This window comes from Phascolarctos cinereus, unplaced genomic scaffold (assembly GCF_003287225.1).
Source record: "Phascolarctos cinereus isolate Bilbo 61053 unplaced genomic scaffold, phaCin_HiC Scaffold_9;HRSCAF=440, whole genome shotgun sequence".
NCBI classification, from domain to species: domain Eukaryota; kingdom Metazoa; phylum Chordata; class Mammalia; order Diprotodontia; family Phascolarctidae; genus Phascolarctos; species Phascolarctos cinereus.
The window spans coordinates 32,792,713-32,817,933 of record NW_027556402.1 but is presented as its reverse complement, the minus strand read 5'-3'; positions in this window follow the sequence as shown (position 1 = coordinate 32,817,933).

The following is a 25,221-nucleotide window of genomic DNA, read 5'->3' as shown; positions in this document are numbered from 1 at the left end:
AAATACAAATGGCAATTTTTTTGGGGGGGAGCTTATTGGTCTTGGATTCTGGCTGCCCTTCATGCCTGGAATGTTATCACTATCAATCTTTACCTTCTCTCTTTCTTTTCAGGTTTTGGCTAAAATCCCACATTCTCCAGGAAGCCTTTCCCAATCCCCCTCAATTCTAGTGCCTTCTCTTAGATTATGTCCAATTTGTCCTGTAGCTTCTTCATATATAGTTGTTTGCATGTTAGCCCTCCCATCAGACTGTGAGTCTTTGAGGCCAGAGACTGTCTTTTTCCATATATGCATATATATATACACACACATATGTATATACACACACAGATATGTGTATACACACACACACACACACACACACACATATACAGTATATATATTCTCCAGTGCTCAGCACATAGTAGGCTCTTAGTAAATATTTATTGATGGACTGACTGACTGAAACTCAGGTTTGAGTCCTGCCTCCAATACATTTCAGCTGTGTAAACTTTGGCATGTCATCTGTTTTCTGAGGAAAAACCTTTAAAAATGATCATGGGACCTGTTGCTATATTTTATATAGATGTGCCACAGTCTCTTTCCCAGTGAAATCCCAAGTGCCTGATGAAATTCTTATGGTTATCAGGTTGTCTTCATCTACAAAATCAAGCTGTAATTGGTTCAATTATCCTGGTAATTCAATTGCACATGACTCCCAAATATCAACCCTCCCGTAGCTAAAGAATTTTCAGTCTTGCAACTCAAGTTCCTCCACAAACGGGGGCAATTTAAATATAAAATATAAAATTATATAACTATGTAAAGTGAAACTATTATTAGCCTTTCTGCAGATACAAAATTAAGTGGAAAATAGAGTTAATTGTTATCACCCTACCATCCACTGCTCACCCCCTAACACATCCTTACAATTCAAGGTTTTCCATAATCTGACCCACTCTACTTCCAATGATATCTCTCATTATTTGAATCTTTTAGAGTACTGTGGACTGTGGTTCTGACCTCATAGGTTCATAGTTTTAGATCTGAAAGGATCTTAGAAGTAATTGAATCTATTCTTCCAATAGACAGATGTGGAAAGTGAGGCCCAGAGAAGTTGTAGCATTGGGTAGTAAGTGATTGAGCCTCAATTTGAACCTGACACTGGCACTCTATCCATTTCCCTAAACTAACTGCTTTCAGTTTTTTTTTTGTATACTTGTGACTATTCTTAACCCACTGTATATATATGTGTATATATATATGTATATACATACATATATATACACACACATATATACACACACTCACATATACACACGCACACTCACATATACACACATACATATGTATATATATATAAATATGTATATTTACATATATATACATATATATATATTATATATATATATATATATATATATATATATATATATATACACACCCCCCAGTTTAACTGTAAAAAGAATTGTGATATATGGGCGATGTTTCTGAATGCATAAATCATGCCTTATTTCTGTTGAAAAACAGCCTAGGAAAAAGAAAAAGACTGGGGTTTTTCAACTTGGCTATTTTAAAAGAATACCTGGGAACACCCATGAATAATCCCTGAGGTTTAATTGTGGAACTCTGCTTGCTGAAGCATTAGGTGTGACATTCATTAGCTCTCTGCCACACAAAGTCATCCATAGAAAGAGGGAGTGGGTTTGTAAACTGCAGGTATTTCTAAGAGCCCCATTGGGCCAATCACCTCTGAATCATTATAGTACTTCTTTTCTTCCTTTCTTTGCCCAAGTAAAAGCCAATCACTAAATAAAAACCACCCATTTGATTTCAAATTTAATTTAATTTAACTTGTATTCCAAAGTAATCTTGAGAGGTCTTAGAGCCACATAAGCAATTTTGAGTCTAACCATCCAGCCGGTGATGGTTTAGACTCCCTTTTCTCCTCTTCCTTCACTCCCCATTTTTAAACTTTATCTCTACATGACACCTACCCACTTTTATTGTCCTTAGGAAGACTAGATTGATTTGCAGGCTGATTTAGAGGGCAAGATCTGGAAGACATTTCTTAGTAGGTTAGGGTAGCTGACTGCAATGTAATTCCAATTCTCTTACATATTATTTGTGCACATGTAAGGTTCTTGAGGGAAGGGCCTATTTAGATTTTGTCTTGGTATTTACAATGCCTGCCACAGGGCCTGAAAGATACTAGGCACTTAATTCTTCCAGGCTTTGTTGAATGATTTTACAAAGGCTTATGTACTTCTTAGCCATCGTAATCACAGAAATAGAAAAAGACACCTCCGAGAAATCAATGCACCCAATGTAAGCAACTTCTCTCAGAACAGGTAATAAAAATTAACATTTATAAAATGACTTAAAGATTGTAGAAGGCAGCAGATTAGGAATAGTTACCCAATATACTCTTTCAATGTCCCCCTCCCTAGCCTGCCCCCTAAAAAAAACTTAAAAATAATATCTTAAATCAGATTTTGGAGCAGCAGAGCCAACAAAAAAGTCCGGGTGAGATATTTTTTCCAGCCAAAGAAAACTTGAAAGGTAGGCAGTTAAAATCTGTGATACCAGGGTAGAGGTGTGGTGGAGGATTGTCTGGAAACCATACATACTGCCACAGTAGCAGCAGCAACAGCTTCTGGAGTTCGCAGTCCAGAGACAGTGAGGGGGTCAGAAAAATAGTCAGAAAAAGATTTCAGGGGACTCTTTGCTGGCACTGGGTACAGCTTGTGCTGGCTGTCAACTTTATTGCCCATACACATTTCTGGGTCACAGCTTATGGGAGGAGAAAAGTGCTGGTGGTTAGACACAAGGGAGCAGGGGCCCTGGTCACAGTATTAAGGCAGAGGAGAGCTAGCTAACACTTGCAGCTACAGGTAATCAGGAGCTGTTCCTTGGTAAAGACCACAGCACAGATCAGGAGAGTAGTGACCATGCCTCTCCCTGGATTACACCACCTTGGAAGCACCAAAAACTTGCACACTCCCAGAACTAGTTTTCAGAAGAAGAAATCAAAGCTATCTATGGTCATGTGAAAAAATGCTCTACATCACTGTTGATTAGAGATAAGAAAATGAAAACAACTCTGAGGTACCACATCAAACCTATCAGAAATGACAAATATTGAAGGTTTTGAGGGAAAATAGGTACACTAAGGAACTGTTAACCTCTTCATGCCTAACCCAATGCCCATTTTGCCAAGCAAGCCCGAAGTCCATGATCTTAGCTTTTCCTCCCAGACGTTTCCACCAGGAATCAGTAAAGCATCCACACACTGGTTTTTGACCTCATGGCAAACCTCCCTAAGGATCCATGTCTATTTGGTAGAATGACTCAAGAACAAAGGACTCTTCTGTTGGCTTCTCTCCCTCTCTCCTCTTTCTATGTTCCTCTACCTTTCTTGGTACCCTTCCCCTCCCCCTCCATGTGATTGCTTTTTGCTTTTTAATTAGGAAGCTCTTTTCTTATGCTCACATCCAGCTGCTTCTCTGCCCCCTTTCACATTGGAAAGTACGATAGGAGAAAATATCGCCTATTGAGCATGGAAAGAATAGCTCTCTGTCTCTGTTTCTTCCCTCCCCCTCCCCTCCCCTCCCTCCCTCTCCCCCTCCCTCCCTCCCCTCCCCTCTTCCCTCCCCTCCCCTCTTCCCCTCCCCTCCCTCCCCTCCCCTCCCCTCCCCTCCCCTCCCCTCCCCTCCTCCCTCCTCCCCTCTCCTCCCCTCCCTCCCCTCCCCTCCCTCTCCTCCTCCCCTCCCCTCCCCTCCCCTCTCCTCTCCTCTCCTCTCCTCTCCTCTCCTCTCCTCTCCTCTCCTCTCCTCTCCTCTCCTCTCCTCTCCTCTCCTCTCCTCTTTCACAATTGATAAATCAATTAATCAACAAACATTTTAAAACCCCAAACATTTAAAAAAAACAGCTTGGGGATGCAATGATGTGGATGAACAGTTCTAGTCCCCAAGGAGCTTACATTCTATCAGGGGAGATAGCATATAAAAACATAAGGGTATATAAAATATATGCAAAATTAATGTTAGTTTTTTGGAGGGAAGGCGCCCTCAGTTGGATCAGTTAGGATAGATTTCACATGGAAGGGGGCCCTTGAGCTGAGTTTTGAAAAAAAAAACACTAGATATTCTAAGAAACATAGTTAAAGAGAGAATACATTCCAGGCATGGTGGGCAGCCAGTACAAATGCTTGGAGATGAGAGATGGACGGTCATGCATATGAAACAATAAGAAGGCCATTTTGCCAGAACCATAAAATGCATGAAGGACAGTAATGTTCTAATGTAATTGAAACAGCAGGAGGGGCCCAGGTTTTAAAGGGCTTTAAATGTCAAACAGAGGAGTTTGTATTTGGTTCTGGAGGGAGTCGCCATCGTTTATTGAATAAGTACAGTGGGGAATATAGGAAGAACTGTATTTTAGGACAATTACTTAGCAGTTGCAAAGGAGAGGTTGGAATGAGGACAATGGAGTTAGAATACAGATTAGGAGGCTACTGCAATAGGCCAAGTGAGGGATGAGGGGTTGAACCATGGTGGTGACTGTGTAAGTGGACACAAGAAAGATATATTGTGGAGGGAGAAGATTCAGTGGTTGATTGAATATGTGGGGGTGAGTAAGGGTGAGAAACTGAGAATGATGTGAAGGTTGTGAACCTGAAGGGTTTTAAAGAACTGTGGTGCATTGGCAAAAATGGTGAAGGGGCTGGGTTGGGGGAACATAATGAATTCTGTTTTGGACATGCTGATTTTAAGTTGCCTATGTTACATCTAGTTTGAAATACAGAATAGGCAGTTGGTGATGTGGAACTAGAGTTCAGGAGAGAGAATAGTGTTGGAAATATAGGTCTGAGAGTTTTAAATAACATGACACTTTAAGGTTCACAAAACACTTTACGAACATTATCTCATTTCATCCTTGTAACAACCCTGGGGATAGTTGCTATTATCATCATCCTTATTTCACAAATCAGGAAACTGAGGTGGACAAAGGTTACATGACTTGCTCAGGTCACACAGCTAGTAAGTATCTGAATCTGGATTTGAACTCAGATCTTCTTGACTCTAGGTCCAGTACTCTATTCACAATGCTACCTAGCTAGGAATGATAATTAAACTCATTAGAGCTGATAAGGTCATAATTTCTTGGTGTCTTAGAATGTCATTGGCTTCCCTTTGCCCAATTCTAGTTTTCAAGGAACTATTTTCTTCCTTAAGTTTTTTATTTTCTCTTTCAAGTTGGTTGACTTTCTTTTCATGATTTTCTTGGATTGCTCTTATTTTTTTTCCTAACTTTTCCTTGATCTCTCTTATTTTATTCTTAAAGTCCTTTTTAAGTTCTTCCAATAACTCTTTCAGTGCTTGGGACCATTTGACATCATTGAAAAAGGAGTGGGGTTTTTTTAATTTAAGCTCCATTATCTTCCTCTGAATATGATCCTAGATCTTCTCTATCCCCATAGCAGTTATCTATGGTTGGATTCCTTCTCCTTTGCTTACTCCTTTTAATTAATTTATTTCCGTTTTATTTTGTTTTTAGCAGCTGTTAGTGTAATCAAGTTCTAGTCCTGAGGTATGGGGAATGATATCCCAAGCCTCAGGTACTTTTTACTATTATTTTCTGAGCTATGTCATGGGGGCTCAAGCTTGGGCTCTCCTTTCGACTCCTAAGCCACAGCTAGCACCCCCGGCCATGTTGTTCTCTTCAGTCTCTCAGGTGGCTACAAATTATAGCTGTCTTCTCTTCTCTGCCTTGGAACTGAAACCAGGGTTTCTGATCTCCTGCAAGTGCCCACAGCCAGGAGGGTTCCTGCCCCTTGCTATTGCACTCACCAGGTATGTGCTAGCTCCTTCTCCGCTGCAGCCTCTGCCCAGATGTGTCTGGTCAGCACAGCTGTGCTTGGTATCCCTCTACAATGGAAGGTCCTTTAATCTTCTCCTACTCAGCTGTCAGACCCCCACACTGTCAGTGAGGTGAAAGTTTCTAAGGCTGAGGCTGCCTCCCAACCCTGCTGTCCCCAGGGCTGATTGTTGATTCTACCGAGTCAGCCTGGAGGTGTTTGCACTTGACTCAGGCAAACCTCCCCCTAAAGGTCAGGTCTTTTCCTGGGACCTTCTCAAGTTATCTTAGGAGAACAACTGTTTTACCCTAACTTGTTTCTGCTGCCCTACATTCCTTCTGAGGTGATGTTCTGCCTATTTTTGTGGAGGAAATTTGGAGAGCTGAATGTTTTCTGACCTACTCTGCCATCTTCCCAGAATCCTCTTGAAAACTATTATTTTCTCAAAATCCCTGTGCAATTTTCAATGATTATATCTGATATATTAACAGTGACATATCTTTAATCATATAAAGTCCATCTGTGAGACTATAGGTCTGCCATTTGACATCATAGGCTTTGCTTGAATGGCATCAATCCCTTCATATGAGATGCAATTCTGAAAGGGATCATAGGCTCACTGGAAGGAGCCTTAGAAGCTGTCTGGTCCAACACCCTCACTTTATAGCTGGCAAAATGTTTCTTTAGAGTTTTATGGCCAATTTTAAAAACCAATATAGTCAGTAGATGTCACTGTCAAGGACAGAATTTGACTGAGGAGGACCTAACAGAAAGGGGCAGGAATGATTCTCCTAGACCATGACTTTCTTAATCCCTGGGGCATTGGGTGGGAACTTCCCTTTGGCTACTATAATCATCCCCCTCCCCACCTTCATCTCCCCTTTCTTGTTTTCTTTGGAGGGAAGAGGAAAAATGAAAGTTCTTGCCTCAGGTGTGAGAAAGAAAGAAATGCAGAAAGATGGCTAGCTAGATAACAACACTTATCAAGTACTTACTATGCGTCAAAGCAATGGTTGGCAAAACTTCATATATCAAGCCCAGAAAGCTCTCCCAGTACCCAGGTCCATTCCAATTGAACAAAAAACTCCCCTCCTCCCTTTATTAACTGCCTGATTCAACCAGATTCTGTCTCTTCCCCCTTCAGTGAGGGTTAAAAAGCATCAAAGCGAAGAGAAACCAATTCTGCCTCTATAGCTAGCAGATTGAGTCTCCAACTTCTTCTAATATATTTTCCCCTCTCTGTTGTTCACTGCACTTCCTTTGGAATTCCTTTGATAAAATGGAAACACGGTGGCAAATAATCTTTGTTTGTGTGATTAATAATGGTGCACATAGAGATTTGGAAACAAAAAGTCTTGATCCTTTTAGAGAGACAAAATACACATCCTTGCTTCAACAGTGGGCTAAGGTGCAAGAAGAAGGAACAGTGATTCTTATTGGAAGTTTCATACGCAAGGAAGATGTACTAATATTGTACCCCTAGAAAGTGAAAGTTTTCGATAAACAGAAAAGCAGAGAGACATAAATTTACACACATATCCCTAGGACTGATTGAGATAAGCCATTGAAACAGATACACACTGAACCTGGGCAGGATGACATGTTGTTGCACAGTGGAATTGAGGTTGCCCCTCATGATCTTACAAGCTTTGCTACACATGAGGAACTCATGCCTTAAATTCCTTACACAGGTAAATATTGGAATATAACTCCAGTCAATAGCATGCAAACACCTCTTTGACAAAAGGGTTATATAGACTTGTTGGGATAAAAGGAATGTAGTTTCTAATAACTTTATTCCTCATATTATTAATAAAGTGATTCTTAATAAACTTGATGTGATGGTTTGGAAAGGGACTTATTCAAAATTTTGAAGTTGTATAATATTAATGCATGTCAATCTCCTAGGGTATTTCTATACCTGTCATGTAATATTCTAAATGACTTGGATTTGTTTTTCTTTCTCATTCTCTACGAAGAGAGTCAAAACTGTCATTAACACTTTTAACAAATGTCTTGATCATTGTGCTTTTCAAGTTTTCTTAAAAGATTAAAAAAATACTTCATTTCTTATTACAAATGCTATATTACTTGTGTTAAAGTATCCTTTCAAGTCTCTCATTAAAAAGTGATAAAACCAATAGTTGCTCTCAATAATTGTAAGTTTTTGATAGTGGGTCTTATTTTCCCCCAAAAGCTTTTGATTCAGGTTACAAAAAATTAAGGAGACTTATGGTTAAGATGATGATGTGATAGGTTATAAAGGTAGATGTCCAGCTCTCTTATATTCCAGCAAAGCTCTAAGAAAGGGCACTAGATCAAGTAATAATTAAGAAAACAAAGAGAAACAGCAATGAAGTCCTCCATTCAGACAAAGATTACACAAAAAGACTCTCAGAAGCCTCTGTAGACACTGAGACAGGAGTACTGCCATAGAACCTGCCACCATAAACTCATGTAAACACTCCCAAAGTTAATGACACTTCCTGGAGAAATAGATTACAAAACCACAATGTCTTGGAACCTCAGTATGTTCATTTCAGAACTAGACAAATAAAATAAAAATATAAATAAGAAAAAAGATAGAAATGATAAATGTCTCTTAATTATTGAATGGGAGTAGAAAGGGAGATGCATTTTTGTCAGCTCTGTGCGGTACTTTTGCATAAATTGATCAGATGCTGGACATAAAAATTTCACGAACAAATGCAGAAAAGCAAAAATATCAAACACATCCTTTATTAACCATAATTCAACAAATATTATAATCCATAAATGTCTTTAAAAGAAGGATTCAAACTCAAAAGGAGAGTAAATAATTTTATATCAAAGAATTAGTGGGTCAAAGAACAAAACATAGAAACAATAAATAATTTCATTAAAGAAAATAAGACAACATACCAAATTATTTCAGATACGACCAAAACAGTTTTTAGAAGAAAATTTTAAGTACTTTCGTTAACAAAAGAGAGAGCAAGTACAAGTCAATGAATTGGACACCTAATTTAAAAAAATTTAGAAAAGGAGCAAAGTAGAAACCTCCAACTATATACAAAAATATAAACTTTGGGCATCAAAGAAGAGATGAAATTACAAGCAAGAAATCATTGATTTGATAAAATTGGGACCTGATTTTTAAAAACTGTAAAAAAAAATAGACAAGCCATTAGCTAATATTATAGAAAAGAAAACCAAGTTGTCAATATCAAAAATGAAAAAGGAGAATTTAGAACATATGAAAAGGAAATAAAGAAAAATCTCTTTTTCCCGATTATGTACCAACAAACCTGACAACAAATGCAATATATGAATATTTCTAAAATATAAAATCCCTAGTTAACAGAGTAAGAGATTTGAAAATAACTCAGCCTCAGGCAAATTAATTGAACAAAGCACAGATGAACTCTCCCCCACCCCAAGATCACCAGGGCCTCAAGAATTTACAAGTAAATTCTATTAAATATTAAAACATAATTAATTCTAGTATTATATAAATTGTTTGCATAAATAGGAAAGCATATTTCCTATTTAATTTCTACAATGAATGAATATATTCCTGATACTAAAACAAGAGAGACAAAGCAGAGGAAGACATATATAGACTAATATCTCTCTTGAATATTTATGCAAAAATATTAAATAAAATATCAGCAAAGAAGAGGTCAGAAGGACATTCAGAAAAAACCACAGACAAGCAAGGCAGTTTTGGAGTTACTGAATTAAATTGATTATATACTTTAAAATTACATTTAATAGAGATTTATAGTTTCATATACAACTTTCTTTTTTCTGCGCTTCTTTGCATCAATATTTATGTTAATGTTCTCAATAATAAAAAAAATTAGAACAAATGGGGAACAGCTATTTTAAACTGAAAGTGGTACAAATGTTAGAAATTAAAATCTTATTTAGAAATGTTTGATTTTAGAAAAGTACAGTTATCTCCTACCACTCAATAAATTAGAATTAATCTAGAGGGGGAAGAAACTCAAATAGAAATGGAACTGAAAAGAAAAGCTAAAGAAACAGAGGGAAGAGAAAAGAACAATTAAAAAAAATAGATTTTATAAATAGCTTGGACAGAGCCAAAGCTACTATTTCTATTTTGAGTTTCAGATAAACAACAGCTCAGTATTTTTCTATTATAAAATCACAGAATCTTAGAGTTAGAAAGGACTATAGAAGGAATTCATAAGCACTTATTAGGTATTTAATAGGTAATGAAGCATTGTCCTCATAAGCTTTGGAGATACAAATACAGTTAGGTCCCATTAGTTCAAATAAGGAATTCCCCAGAAGAAGTTACATGTATCAAATTCACACTATTCAAAATTATAATTATGTAAAATATGGTAATTAGTTCCAGCCCAATGGAAATATGCAGTATGAACTGGAATACTTCAACCATGTCAGGGGATTCATTATTCACACCAATCTGGACCTACCTGTATAAAAACGAAGGAGGTGATAGGGAGTGACATTTATTGAAGTTGGCTGGCACTTTAGAAAAATCACTTTGGTGACTGCATGGAGGCTAGATAGGAGTGGGGAGATACAATGTAGGCAGACCCACCGGCAATAAAGGTGTGAGGTGGTGAAGGCTTGTATTAGAGTAGTGGTAGAGTCAGAAGAGAGAAGGGGAAGATGTTGCAAAGGTGAAATCAACAGGTCTTGGCAATAGATTAAATATGGAGGGTGAGATAGTGAGAAGTCAAGGATGACACCTAGGTTGTGAGCCTGGGGGACTGAGAGAATGGTGTTGCCCTCTACAGTAATAGGGAAGTTTTTTTGGGGGGTAGGTTGGATTCAAGGGGAAAGATAATGAGTTTGGTTTTGGACATGTTGAGTTAAAGATATCTACTGGACATCCAGTTCAAGATGTGTGAAGGAGCTGTGAGACTGTAGGTCATTAAAGAAATTGGGACATGAAGCTAGATTTGAGAATCACGGGCAAAAATATGATAACTAAATGCATGGGAGCTGACGAGATCACCAAGTAAAGTAGTAAAGTAGTATGCTATTAAGTTATTCTACCCTGCTGGTCAGAATTAAAAGCCCAGATTAGCAATTCTTTCCACTATTTGCTTCTTGTTCTTTCTGCATGATGAATCTGCTATTTTTCATGTCCCATCCCTGTGTGGACAAAGAAGCCCATGTGCTGAAAGCATCAGCCTTAGCAGATAAATAGCCACCAAGGCTCTTTGTCCTGAATTCTATTTGCTTTTTTACATAACAGATTAACCAACCAATCAACCACCAATGAGTCAATCAATCTACTAAGTGTTGGGGATACAAAAAGAGTCTATAGAAAGTACCTACCCTCAAATAGCTTACAATCTAATGAGTCCAGACTCACTGAATCTGTTGCTTCTGGACTTCTTGTGATTGATTTTGAAATTCCCTTAGGGCTTTCAGGGTTGCTCTGGTTTTCTGTGCCCCTAGTTTGGATTATTTTCAAGAGTTTGGTGGCCTATACCACAGGTGTCAAACTCAAGGCAGTGCAGCAGGAATTAGAATAAAATATAATTGTGAAATATTTCACAAAACAAATAAAAATACAATAGAACATAGATAATGTCAATATGCTTTTTTTCCTAAGTCAATATATGGCCTACAGGGATCCTTATGTATGGGTTAGCAGCTTCTCTTTGTATTTGAGTTTGACATGGCTGGTAAGTGGCCAGGTCCAAATAGTCATAAAGTCAAACAAAATCATAACACTATAGTCCTTCATCACTGCTACATCTTGCTTATTTTATTAGTTTTCTAATCTGTATGATGAAAGCATAATTCATAGTCTCCTTCTGGCTCATCAGAATGCTACATACTACTACTCTATCACCTTTATTTCACCTTCCTTTAGTGTTCACCCCAAAGCTTCTTACCATTTTTACTTAAGGTAATGCTCAAGGTTAGCTCCATCCAAGAAAATCACCCATCTCTGGTTACAGGGCTAGACTCTAGTAGCACCATGCTACTTAAGAAATCAAATTTTCCCATTTTTGCCCAGAAAGTCAGCATTCAAAATCATTGCCCAAGAAATCTTTTCTTGGTCCATGTGCACAGTACTTTGTCTCTGCCATGTAGTTCTGCCCCAAGAGATCATTAAGTATTCCTGTGGTGAGGGTGATAGGGATAAATCTCCTTCTTATCCCCCTACCTTCCTATAATCCGCTGACTCTCTCTTGAAGTCATGTGGAAAAGCTAAGGTGAGAAAGGACTGAGCACCTGACTTTTACAAGCCCAGAGAAGGGTAGCTCCCCCAACAAGAATCCATTCTCCTGAGTCCTCAATACTCAGTCATCTTGGAAGCAGCCTCAGTCACTGAAACCTATCCTCTAGATGGGTCAAGGGAAACTCCAACCAGCGAATTTATACTGAAACAGCTTTCAGTCGCTAAGACTTAATTAGTGCTGACTTTGTCATGGTAACAAAGTGACTCCATATAGGGGATAAGGGTGATTGAATCTGTGATTTCAATGGTGTAGGGGACTCTAAGATGAGGAAATTCCCTCTATTAATTACAATTACTATCTCTGCAATGTATCCTTTTAGAGAGCTGCTTAGAGCAATGAAAGGTTAAATGAATTGCCTAGGATTATGTAGTTAATATAAGTTAGACAGGCAAATTGAACCCACATCTTGTTGGATTAGAAGGCAGTCCTCTACACTTTATAGCATGTTGTCTCTTACATGAGTAGGTAAGCTCATCAAATCAGTGAACTCACCTGATCTCCACCCACCTCTTCCTTACAATTGAAACAATGACCACATAGTCTGGGCATTCATAGACTCTTCTAGACCTGGTTCATTCATAACCAGTCTAGGCATGGCTCCAGTGCAGGAATTCTTAGACAGAGTTCAGAAGCCTAGATTTAGTCATTCTAGCCAGGAGCTACAAGCATTCCAAAACCAAAGGTCCAGAAAATATCCTGAATGTTTTCCCATTGAAAGACTAAACATTCCTGGATGAATATCCTACTGATGCCTTTTAGTGGGCTCTATTAGCCTTGTCTTGATCGACTAAGGTATACTTCCCACAAAGTAAGTCATAAGCTCCTGGGACTTAGAGCTGTATGGCTTCTCTTACACCCCCTAGTCCAGATGAGGAAAGTGAGGTCCACGGAAGTTGTAATCTGCCCAAGTTCACACAAATAGTAAAGAGCAGAATCAGGATCTAAGCCCCAGTTTGACTCTACCCAGAGCCAGTATTCTTTCCATTATATCAAGCTAAATCCCACCTAACCGAGATTTGGTGACATTTATGAGATCTTAATCACCTCTTTATGGGCAGCTAGGTAGCACAGTGGATAGAATGCTGGGCCTAGAGTGTGGAAGACTTGTCTTTGGGAGTTCAAATCTGGCCTCAGAAACTTACTAGCTATGTGACCCTGGGCAAGTCACTTAAACCCTGTTTGCCTCAGTTTCCTCATCTGTAAAATGAGCTGGAGAAGGACGTGGCAAACCACTCCAGCATCTTTGCCAAGAGAACCTCAGAGTCACAGTCTGAAATGACTGGACAGCAACACATTACCTCCTTGTGTTGCTCATTTTATAATCCATATTCTATATATTGGTTATCTATAGTTTTTTGAGATGATTTTCCTACTCTAATGATAGGCACATACAAACATGTTTACAGGGCATTAAAAACAACAGTAAATTGTTTGTAAGTTACTGTATTAAAAGTTTAATGAAAAGGTACTATATTAGTAATGAGAGAACACTTTCAAACCTGAAAACATTTATGCAAACTAGTTTACTTTAGAACTAATTTGGAAATCTCTCATGTGAGAAATTTATTTCCTCTAGAGAAAACCTCCAGAAGTTGCTTTGGTACTAGATTTTCTTCTCAGTCACCAAATCTTATAAATCTTCCAAAGATCAGAAGACTTTTGGTTCGGTGATGGAAGGGCCCTTACAGGTCATCTAGTCAAACTCCTTCTTTGTACACATGAGGAAACTGAGACCCAGAAAAGTTAAAAACTTGCCCAAGGTCCCAAAAGAAACCAAAAGATCTGGGATTCAAATTCAGATCCCATGACTTCAAATTCATCACTCTGTCAACTTCATCATCTTAACTCTTAGGATAATCTTTCAGGTATTTTTCTTTTACATCCAAGTCACAGCGAAAACATGAAGAAAATTCATAGGCTGGGAATTGAGTATAGTTGTTTATCATCAAGGATAGAAGCTTCTATATGTTTTCAATGAAGGAACAACTTAGGTTTTAATTTCTTTTCTTTTTTTAAATAAATCTTAGCCAGTGCATTTGTCTTACCAACCTTAAAGTACTATATAAATGCTAGCTATTATCTGTCAATAAATCAGTTTTACTATCTTTTTTCTTATTATGTATTAATAACTTAAATGAATCATTTGGTCCTAATGTTGAACAGAAAGCAGCAGATGAATTTACCAAAAATTATCACAACATCCAGTATCTACTGTGACATGCCAAGGGATTTAGCTGTTCCTTACCCCGTTCTCTGACGGAAGTAGATAGGCCCAGCACCAAAGCACCAGAAGGATTCAATTACAATATATTTAGCAACATGGCCCCTTTCATGTCATAGCACACTCTTGACAAACAGTTGGACTGCTAATGAAAATTGCCCAATTCCTTTTCTCTTAAGCCTAAAAGCTTCTTGGCCATCATACTGTTTGTTAAAATGTTCATATGCCCTCCAATTATCCCTCCTTTCAGGTTACACCATGAAGAACAAAACTCTATACTTTAATTATCTTTATTTCCAGAGCCATTTAAGCCTGTCAACTGCAAAGAGAAGAAAAAAATCAGAGAATCATTAGATGTTAATGTTGGAAGGAAAATTGGAAATTTAATCCCCCATTACACAGAGGAAGAAACTGATGTGCAGAAAAGTTAAATGACTTACCCAAGGTTTATGAAGAAAGGAAATAGTGATTCTGAGACCAGAACTCAGGCATTCTCATTCCTGGTCCAGGGCTTAAAACTACTGAGTCAATTTTTAGATATAATCCTGAATTCACAAGAAGGAAATAAAAACTGGCATCACCTATTTCTTCAAGGAAAAAATCTTGACAAACGCTGTAACACAGAAAGCTACTCTATGATATTAATAAACTCCAAATCTCAAGCTCCTTAGATGTTTCATGTCATTTATAGAAACAAATTGCTTTCTTGTTGTTTCTCAATTACATTTTCTAGGTCTTGGGGATAAGTGGGAGGAAAACCTGATACGGTTTAATATTAGATAGACTAAGGTATCTGGTCTGAGAGTATATTGAGGTAAGGTGACAGATGTAAAAGAAAGCAAACCTCTTTCAGTAATTTACTTAGAGATATAGCAGACAGAAAGCAATGGCTCCATTTATTTATTTTTTCTCATCTGTCATCAGCAGTGAGTTAAAAATTTCCTGTTGAAGCACTTGTCTTGACCTGACAGATGGAAACACAGTTGTTACCAGTTATGTAGAATGGGTATCAAATGGAACACTTGGATAAAACAGAGCATGGTGATAGAGTTCTTAAATAGAAGAGCCAGGGAGCCTTCTTTCCTCACAAAAGACCAAAAGAAGTAAGTATATATCATCAGTGACTGGTTGATGAAGGCACAGTCTGGTGCTTGGAGAACCATGTTATGGCTAAAGGAAAACCAACCCTGAACATGGCTTCATGGTACCATATTCTGTTTTGAACTGCATTCAGTGGACATTGTATCACCACCCTTGTGTAGTATTTTCCTCAACAATCAATGATATCAATAGCCATTTATTGCATACAGATAGTGAAGGAGGTGTTGGGGAAGGGTAAAGTATAGATAAGACACAGTCCCTGTAGTCATGGAACTTAACGTCTAACAGAATTATAAATACCAACAATTTAGAGTTAATAAAACTATGAAACAGTGAGAAGATATGCACAAAACAAAGCGTTAGGTGAAGACAGAGGAGAGGTACCATTACCCAATATGGGGATGAGGGAAGGCCTCCTGGAAGAGGAGGCATTTGCATGAGCTTTAAAAGATGGGATATGGATAGATATGGGATATGGATAGATATGGGATATGAATAGATATGGAACAGGAGAAGAGGTGAAGGCAAGATGCTTCAGGCTTAGGGAATAATATGGACAGGGAAATGGAGGCTGGAAAGGCATGGGGCATTTTTCAGAGGGTTGGAGTAGAAGAATAGTTTTTATTTTACTTGGTAGGCAAAAGGAGACCACTAAAGATTTTTTATTTTTTCTGAATAAGGAAGATTTTTTTCTGGCAGTGGTATGGAGAATAAGTCAGAGAAGAATATACAAGCAGGAAGAATTGTAACCTTAAAGAGGTTGTTTCAGTAGTCCAAGTGTGTGGTAATTAGGGCTTGTACCATGGTGAATGAAAGGAAGAATAGAGAGGAGAGATAGACATGAGACACTGCAGAAGTGGAATTGTCAGGACCAGGTAACTAATTGGCTCTGAGAAGAGAAAGAGAGGAAAGAATAAAAAAGAATCCCAGTGTTGCAAAGATGGGAAACTAACTAAATGTTAGTGCCACTGATGTAAATAGTGAAGTCAGAAGGAAGTTTTAAGTGAAAGCTTATGTGAAAGATCATAAACTCATTGGACACATGCTGGGTCTGAAGTGCCGATGGCAGAGCCAGATGGAAGAGTTCCATAGGCAGCTGGATTTGGAGCTCAGAAGAAAGATCAGAATCAAATAACAACAGCAACAACAAAGTTAATAGTTAATATTTATAAAGTGCTTTAAGGTCTCTAAAACCCTTTCCATTTATCATTTTGTTCTTACAACAACCCTGCATGGCAGGTGCTATTTTTTTCTCCCCATTTTACAGGTGATGAAATTGAGGCCAAGAAAGATTACATAACTTGCTTAGGGTCACCCAGTTAAGTGTCTGAGGCGGAATTTGAACTCAGGTCTTCCTGACTCCAAGTTCTGCTCTCTTATTCACTGCTGTATCTATATAGATTTGGAAGTTATCAACATAAGGTGGTGGTTGATGCTGTTAGTAGAGGAAATTGCCATGGGAGGAGCATAAAGAGACCATGAAGACAGAAAAAGTGGCCACGAAGAAGGCTAAACAAGATGATATAGTGGTTTTGAGTCTGAGAAGAGAGTGTCCAATGGGAAGTCAACAGTGTTAGAAGTTGCAGAGAGGTCAAGGAGAATGAGAACTGAAGAAAAAACCAAACAAGCATTGGATCCGCCATTAAGGATCTGCCATTAGGAGGTCATTGGTGCTGAGAAATTTTAGTAGACTCAATACAGAGGAAGTTAAGATTTCAAGGGTCTCAGAAGAGATGAAAAGTGGAGGAGTAAGCACAACAGATGTGGATAACTTCTTCAAAGCAATAAAGAGAAGGAGAGGGATAGGACTATGGTATAATTCTTCTTACCCTTTATTCCAATCCAAGCTGTAAGTTCCCTGGTGTTTCAGTAAATATTTTCTTTTCTTTTGGGGTCAGACTTGTGATGTCATGATTCTTGGGAATTCCCAGGCAGGAAACTCCCTCTACCAATGTAGATTGGTATCTTCTCAGCAACTTACAGGGTTATCTAGGGAACTAAAAGATTAAGTGGCTTGCCCATGGTTATATAGCCAGTATGTGTCAAAGGTGGGACCTGAACTCAGGTCTTCTTGGCTCCAAAGTTGGCATCTGATGTTGCCTCAACAAGCCCAGGTAACAAACATTAAGCACGTATCATGTTCCAGACACCATGCTAAGTACTGGGGGTACAAAACAACAGAAAACCAGTCCCTGTTCTCAAGAAACTCACAATCTAATGGGGGAGATAACATGCAAACAAGTGTGTGCAAATGAACTATAAACAGAGCACATGGAAATTCTCTATCCAACTGGTTATAATTTTGGTTGTCATTTGTCACACAGATTCTGCACGGAGGTGGGTGGTTTCTTGTCCAAGGCAAGTTACAGCCCCTCTTTCTTTCTTATTTGGTGAAATTCTTGCCCCCATCTTTCTATAACTCCTCTATATAGAATGCATCCAAGACTTCTCATTACTTGAGTATCTTGAGGTTTCCAATGTGTCACTTGAGCTGTCCATCTGTTGTCTCTAATTTTTACCACATGACCAGCCCCCACCCCCACCCCTTTCCTGTCATGCCTTTCCTGTCTTTTCTATAACTTCTCATATACAAGTAATTTCTGGTAACTTATTGGAGCCCGCTCCTGACCATCACATGTCTTTCCATTACCCTCTTGGTTATCTGGAGTTTTGGTTCTTCTGAGAATGCAGTGTTGGTGATTTGTAGCCGCATAGCCTCCCTGCAAGGATATTGGTATTCAAGAGATGGGTTTTTGTAGTGGCAAGCAGTTTGGGATCACTGAGAGCAATATGACCTGGCTTAATCTCCTCCTGCTCAATTCTGGACACAGCTTATTGTTTTTCTACAGCACCTGTTCAAGATATTCATGTTTATAGACTCCTCTAACTGCTTCCTACCTCTCGCTAAAATGGAGTGCAATTCTGAAAAGGTCACCGTAGCCATTACCAGTCATTTTTGTATCTGAGCAAAGTGACAATAAATGTTGAGGGTATGATGTATACCCTCTATGATACCACAAAGTTTGCAAGCTGATGAAAGAGGGAAAAGCAGGGAAGGAGGCATACAGGCATATCCTACCACAGGCCTGGTAACACTTTTTAAAATTTCTGCCCCAAGGCTAAGCCCTATTGGCCCTGTCCTAGTTATGGCTCTGCAAACCAAAGCTTACACAAAACGATGCACTTTTTTTTCCTGTTTTCTGAAGCACATAACATCCAATTTGATGCTATAAGCAAAGAGGACATAATCTCCTTGAGGTTAGTCATTATTTTACTGTTTCTTCATACATCTGGTGCTGTTGTGGTCCAGTATATTGGTAGAACTAGGAAGAGATCTAAGTTAGGCGTCCACAGTTTTACAACACCAGCTGGGACTGTTGTAAGCAAGGAAGTTGTTGTACAGACCCGGGACAATTTTGGGTTACTTTGCCCCAAGGTAATTTGATCTGGGACACAATTGTGGGCAAGAGGAATATATAAGTGGTTTTTAGGACTTAGAACCCCTGAGCCCCCAGGCAACTTCCCTGCCAATTGCTTTTAACCTCATTGCCAGTGGCTTTTATCTTTCTGAACTGCTTTGAAATGCTTTGGCTTCTGCTTTTATCTAGAGGTTAAAATACATTTTTAGTAAAATTACTTGATTTGAATCTTCAGTGTTCAAATGAGCCTTGAAAATGATCCAGGCAGACTGGATAGACTGGTAGACCAGGATAACTGGTAGGCAGTTAATGATATTTGTTGATTAATTGGCTGATTTTTTATCGAAACAAAAACACAAAGATAATGGACAAACCAAGTTTTGTTGCTTTCCTCTATAGACTCCAGGAGCAAACTTCCTGCACCCATGGTTAAAAAGTTTGTTTCTGAGGTTGAAGAAATAGTTTTGTAGAAGAATAGTTTGGTTCTAAGGTAGAAGAGAAGTTCTCAATGAAAATTCTATCTTCAATTTGAAAGATGGGACTAGAATGGATACAGGAAGAAGGGAGGTGGGTTTTTTAAAAAGTGTTTCTTGCTGGTTTGTTTGTTGGGATGGTTCTAATTTGGAATTTGTGTGTGTGTGATGAAGGAAAGAATGGATGCCATAACCAGGCCCCAGGGGTATTGTGAAGGTTTGGAAATGCACTTTATAGTGCTTTATAAAGTTCAGAGAAATGGAGACATGAAATCACAGGGACAGTCCTAGAATTTCAGAGATCTTTCCCTTTCATGGTGACCTACTCCCCAGCATTTCCAGTTAAGTAAATGAACACTTCTCCCCACACCCAAACCCCTGAATTTTTGTTATTCTTGTTCAGTCATTTCAAGCAATTCTGAGTCTTCATGACCCCATTTGGGGTTTTCTTGGCAAAGATATTGGAGTGATTTGCCATCCCCTTCTCCAGCTCTCTTTATAGATAAGAAATTGAGGCAAACAGGGTCAAGTGACTTGCCCAGGGTCACCCAGCCAGTAAGTGTCTGAGGCCAGTTTTGAACTCAGGAAGATGTCTTCCTGACTCCAGGTCTGGCACTCCATCTACTGTGTCACCTAGCTGCCTTTAAAATCACTATTTATTTGAATGCTTTGTCAAAAACACAGACAATGCATGCTGACTTGAAAGTAATAGGTAATGGTTTGAACAATTCTTATATTTGTAATTTATACAATGGTTCATACAATTACAAGTAGGGGCAAACATTATCCAAAATAAGTTATCTGAGTGAACTGATTGATTCTACATCAAAGTTAAGACAGGGCTATCAAACTAGCCAAGATAATCTAAAATGATTCTCAACAGAGCCAGGGCAGAGTTTTTCTGGTCATCCTTACTACCCACCACAAATACCTTGAATAACATTCATGTCTTTCTACTGGCATTTCACTTAACAATAGTTTTATCTTCTTAGTCAGACTTGTATTTAGGATATCAGAATGACCCTAACATAGACTTAAAGTACCTTACTCAAGATTATACTTTGAATTAGAAGCAGAACTCAGACAAGAAACAGGGATTTGATGATTTATGGTAATCATTATAAAAATAAATTACTCACTGTATTTCTTTTTTTTCATGATTTTAACTACAGTTCATTTTCTAAATGAAAGGGAAAGCTCCCTTTCCCCAAATTTGTTTCTCAAAATTCTACTGAAGAGGAAAATAAGCTGATGCCAGATCCAAGATCCTATGAAATTTAGCTCGTAGAAGGTTTTAGAGTTTTAATTTCTGTCCATTAAATTATTCTCTGAGATGGCATTAGACTTTTTTCTTTATTATATAACTTTTATTGTATTGTATGTAGGTTTTTTTAATCAACAGGAATTTATTTTTGTTTCTTTTCTTCTTCCATCTAACTCTCCCACCCAGCTTGGAGTAGGAGGAAGAAGAAAAAGAAAACTCTGATGATAAAAAAAAAGTATAGTTAAGCAAAACAAATTCCTGCATTGGCCAAGTTGGCATGTGACACCTTTTTTTTTTTTTAAATTTTTTCCCTATCAGGTACAGGACAGCTATTTATTTCCTCTACCAAAAAAAAAAATTCTTAACACAAAAGACTCACAAGCACACATTGTACATTTAAACAAACAGCAGTAACATAACTGCAGTTAAACCCTTTCAGGAGGTTGATACTTAAAACATTAAAGAATGAAACATTTTGTAGGACTGCTGAATCAGCAGTTCTTCACCTTTGATGCAACCATACATGATCTCCTCAAGGTCCATGCCTTCTGGTAAGCCAGGCCAGGGATGAAGCTCCTCCTCCTGTCTGTAATGGTCTTCTACTCCAAGGAACATTGAAGTAATGAGAGGCGGCAACTCTCTCATGGAGCAGCCAGCACCGGTGAAGGGACGCAGGATCTCCTGAGCTTAGAAACCCACAAGGTTGCCTCCAAGGCCCTTGAAAAACTTGTCTCTACTTCTTCTCACTCTCTTTTCAAGGCATCAAGGCAAGGCAAGGCAAGAGAAGAAGCATTTACTAAACCTTGCTATGTTCTGGGACCTGTGCTAAGCACTGAAGACAGAAACCCTCTGTGTTCTGGCTCCTGACCTCATTACTCAAGTGAAACTGCTCTCTCCAAAGGAACTAATGGTTTCCTAATTGTCACATCTAGTGGCCTTTAGTTCTTATCCTTCTTGACCTTGAGGCAAACTTTCACACTGTTGACAATCTTTTGCTCTTGGACACACTTTTTTGTCTGGATTTTCATGACACTGCTCTATCCTAGTTCACCTCCTACCTGTATGATTGTTATTGTTGTTCAGTTGTATCTGACTCTCCGTGACCCATTTGAGATTTTCTTGGCAGGGATACTTGAGTGGTCTGCTGGTTCCTTCTCCAGCTCATTTTACAGGTGAGTAACTGAGGCAAACAGGGTTAAGTGATTTGGCCAGGCTCTTATAGCTAGTGAGTATCTGAGGCCAGATTTGAACTTAGGAAGATGAGTATTGCTGACTTCAGCACTGTGGTCAAATAACCATCCTTTTATTAATAACCAGCTGGCCTTATTAATAAAAAGATTAAATTACCCATAAACTGTATCTTGAATCTTTTCAAATGTCACAGTTCTTTGTATTTGCATCTCCGGTGCCTGATACATAGTAAGCATTTAACAAATACTTAATGATTGGTTGAAGGTTGAAATGTCCATCTTAATAATGATTTAGAGCATTTTCATATAACTATAAATTGTTTTGGTTTCTTCATTGGAAAACTGCCTGTTCATATTCTTTGACCACTTATCAATTGGGGAATGACTCATATTTTTATAGATTTGACAAAATTCTTTATATATTTGAGATGTGAGACCTTTATCTGAGAAGCTGTCTATAAAATTTCCCCCCAATTTTCTTCTTTCCCTCTGATCTTGTGACATTTATTTTATTTGTACAAACTCTTTTTATGTTAAGGTAATCAAACTCATCCATTTTACACCTAACTTTGCTCTCTATCTCTTGCTTATTCATAAACTATTTGCCTATCCATAAGTCTGGTAAACAAGATGTTCCATTTCTGGGGTGGGGAGTGGGGAGGAGGAGGGAAGAAAGAAAGAAATTTACATATGTACATAATAGATTTCCAGTTTCATGTGCAATCATCTTATATTATACTATGTTACAGAGATGCTTGTTTTATTCCAAAAATTAAAAATAAAATAAATAAATGTGAAAAGAAAAGAAATGTCCATCTCAGGATAGATGTTGAGCTGCCTCTGACAGAACAAAGAAAGAAGGAAGGGGCATCTGGAGGGGCTCAGTCTCCTTCTTGTTTAGCTAAACTCTTATGCTAACTGCTGTATGTGAGCAGTGACCATTTTTGTCAAGGGGAGGGTGTCTGACTGTCATCCGTTATGGAAAGTCCCATACTGCTTGCTACATATCCCCAACAGAGCAAAAGAGCTAGATGACATAATTTTTTACAATACATATTAAACTGAGAGTCACAAAGTCTACAGGATATTCTTTACCTTTCTCTTCACATGTGTAATTCCCCAAGTGTTGCCATGTTTTCCTTCATAACGTCTCTTTGCTTCATGACTGAAGTATTATGATAGGCTCCTATCTTAATTCCCTGTTTCCAGCATTGTTCCTCTCCAAGACATCATATGGATAGGATGGGTAGTCAGGAGGATCTGAGCTCAAATCCAACCTCAGTCACTTATTAGCTGTGTGATGCTGGGGAAGTTCCTTAACCCTGTTTGCCTCAGTTTCCTCATCTGTAAAAAAGAGCTGGAAAAGGAAATGGCAAATAACTCCAGTATTTTGCCAAGAAAACCCCAAATGGGATCGAGAAGAGTCATATACTACTAACTGATGAAACAAGAAGTCATCATACACATACAGTTAGATTCGTATTCCTAAGACATTAATTTACACCCATCATCTCCTAGCTTACGAGTCAACGGCTCCCCATCAACCATAGGAAAAAGCCCAAGTATCTTGGCTTCAATTTTAAGGGACATTTGTTTATACTTATCTCCCTTATGTGAATCCTCTCCTCCGGCTCACTTGGCATACTCATCTTCCCTAGACATGCCACAGGCATTTGCTCATATGACCCTCCTTGTTGGGAGTAATCTTCCTCTGTCTTTCATTATCTTTCAGTATCTAGGTCAAGTTCTATCTCTTTCACAAAACCTCACCTGACCAACCCCAGCCACAGTAAGCCTTCCCTTTTCTGAACTCTTACTGAACTTCCTGTCTCTACCATTTATTTGACATGCAATATGTGCTATCCTATATTGCTGAAGGGCAGTATGAGGGCTTAGAGTCAGGAAGACCTGGGTTCAAATCCTTCCTCTAATGCATGCAGGCTGTTTGACCCTGGGCAAGTCACAATCTCTGGGTACCCTAGAGAATTCTCTATGACTCTTAGGATACAGAATTGTAGTTGCCTTGGTAATAGGAGTTCTTATGTCAATGTAATCACAGGTCCAGAGCACCTTGTATCGTGATGTCATCTGAAATAGACATGCAGATATTGAGAGTCTTTAGAGCAAGGACTGCATCTGAAACTACAGAACAGGGCAAAGTGTATAGGATCCAGAGTCTGATAATCAGAGTTCAAATCTCTGCTCTGCTCCTTGGGCTTTCTGATAACCATAAAGAACACTCAACTTACTTGACACTTTCACTGACCTCTTCAGGGTGTGCCCAAACCAGTAGGGTGAATGGGGGACTCCTTAGAGAGTCAACACGATGGTTAAGTTTTTATGTCCTATCATGCTAGAAACAGAAACTTCTCATAGTTGTATAGTACAGTATTCAAAGTGCTTTCCTCACAAGTACAAGACCAATTTTACAGATGAATAAATAGGCTCAGGGTGGTGATCTGTGCACAATCACATGTCTAGTAACTGTCAGGGCAAAGATTTGAACTCATTTCTTGATTCCAAGAATATGCTATACTATACTATACTATACTATACTATACTATACTATACTAATATAAATATAATATAATATAATAAAATACAATATAATATAATATAGTACAATACAATATAACATACTAGAACATAACATAACACAACATAATATATAATAAAATAATAACAAAAATAAAATAATAAAATCAATAATAAGGACAATAAGATAAAATTAATAATAATAAAACTTTTTGGGAGTTAGAACTAATTTACATTTTTGTATCCCTGGTTCTGAGCACAGTGAGTACCTTGTCTACTTTTTTTTTTTTTTTTGGTTGAAAGTTACATTGGGTGGTAAGGTTCAGAAAACAGCAAATCACCTTTAACTTTTAGTCTTAAAGAGTTGCCTGGGACATGAATATAAATGCTCATGGTCATACAATTAGCATGTGTCAGAGGCAGAATGTGAACCCAGGTTTTCCTGACTCCTCTATCCACTCTACTGCATTGCTTCTCACTTTTTACTGGATAAGTGCTTAACAAGTGTTTCTTAATTTGAATTGATTTTAACATTAGGTTACTGAGATATTACAAGTTTACTGTTAGTCCTATAATAGTCAAGTTATCTTGCTTTTGTTGGCATATTTCCTTTCTTTTTTTTGGAGGGGAGAGGCATTTGAGGTTAAGTGACTTGCCCAGGGTCACACAGCTAGTAAGTGTCTGAGGCTAGATTTGAACTGAGGTCCTCCTGACTCCCAGACGAGCACTCCATTCACTACTCTATCCATCTAGCTGCCCTACTCATATGAAATAGTGGAGGTGAAGTACCAAGAAATTTAACTTGGATTAAGAAGAACTGACTTTAAATCATAGCACTAATACTTAGTACTCTGCCTAAGTGACCTTGGCCAAGTCACTTAACCTCTATGAGACCATTTCTTTATTGGCAAATGATCATACTACCCATCCCTCAGGATTTTTT